A 1,254-nucleotide genomic window follows, 5' to 3' on the forward strand; every position below is an offset into this window, starting at 1 on the left:
GGAAATAAAACCAGTCTCTACTTGCCATCTGTAAAAATCCATCTTTTTTAATGGATGAATAGTATTCCATGGTATATTTATACCAAAGCTTTTAAATCCATTCTTGGATTGGTGGGATTTTAGGTTGTTTCCACATTTTAGTGATTAATTATAAATTGAGCTGTGATAACCCGTCTAGTGCAAATATCCTTATGATAATTTTTTTCCCCTGGGTAGATGCCTAGTAATGGGATTTCAGGATCACATTGAAGATCTAATCTGAGTTCTTTGAGTATTCTCCTTACTTGGTTCCAGAAAGGTTATACTAGATTACAGTTCCACCAACAGTGTAAAAGTGTCGCCTTCTCTCCACATCCACACCAGCATCTGAAACGTTGAGACCTTGTAATATGGTCTATTCTCACTGGGGTTAGGTGATATCTCAGGGTGGTTTAGATTTGCATTTCTTTAACAATCAGGGATGAACAAATCTCTTGTTTGCTAGCCATTCATCTGTCTTCATCAGAGGAGGTTCTGTTCATAGCTCTTGCCCAGTGGTAGATGGGATTATTTCCCTTTTTGTTGTTTAATTTGAGCTCTCTGCAGATTCTATTATCAATACTTTTTCAGATTCTTACCCTGCAAATATCTTTTCCCATTCTGAATGTTGTCTCTTTGCTTTGCTGTGAAGAAGCTTTACAGCTTAGTTAAGTCCCATTTCTTAATTTTTATTGTTGGTTCAATGACTGCTAAAGTCTTTCTCAAAAATTTTCCCCAGTGCTTGCTTCAGCAGCACATATAATAAAATTGGAATGATACAGAGAAGATTAGCATGGCTCCTGCACAAGGATGACACTCAAATTCATGAAGCGTTCCATATTTTTGAAAACTTAAAAAAAAAAAAACTCTTTCCCTAGTCCAACATCATCAAAAGTTTTCCCTACATTTTCTAAGATCCTTTTAGTTTCATATCTTTGATTTAAAACTATTATCCACCTTCAGTCAATTTTTATAAGTGGTGAAAGGTGTAGGTCTGGTTTCAGTCTTTTACATGTGGCTATCCAGTTCTCCCAGCAACGTTTGTTGAATAGGAGTTATTTCCCCACTGCATGCTTTTGCTTCGATTATCAAAGATCAGATGGCAAGTAGAGACTGGTTTTATTTCCTGGTTTTCTATTCTTTTCCATATGCTATATCTCTCTTTTTGTGCCAATACTATGCTGTTTTGATTACTGTGGACATGTAACATAGCCTGAAGTCTGGTAGGGTGATGCC

General features: G+C 36.4%; 1 non-coding gene across 1 annotated transcript; it reads left to right on the forward strand.

Annotated features, from left to right (window-relative positions):
- Positions 1-756: 756 nt before the first annotated feature.
- On the forward strand, positions 757-863 carry LOC111726192. Its single transcript, XR_002774031.1, has one exon. It is a non-coding gene; the product is annotated as a U6 spliceosomal RNA (small nuclear RNA).
- Positions 864-1,254: the final 391 nt, after the last annotated feature.

This window comes from Otolemur garnettii, unplaced genomic scaffold (assembly GCF_000181295.1).
Source record: "Otolemur garnettii isolate 467f Iridium unplaced genomic scaffold, OtoGar3 scaffold00056, whole genome shotgun sequence".
NCBI classification, from domain to species: domain Eukaryota; kingdom Metazoa; phylum Chordata; class Mammalia; order Primates; family Galagidae; genus Otolemur; species Otolemur garnettii.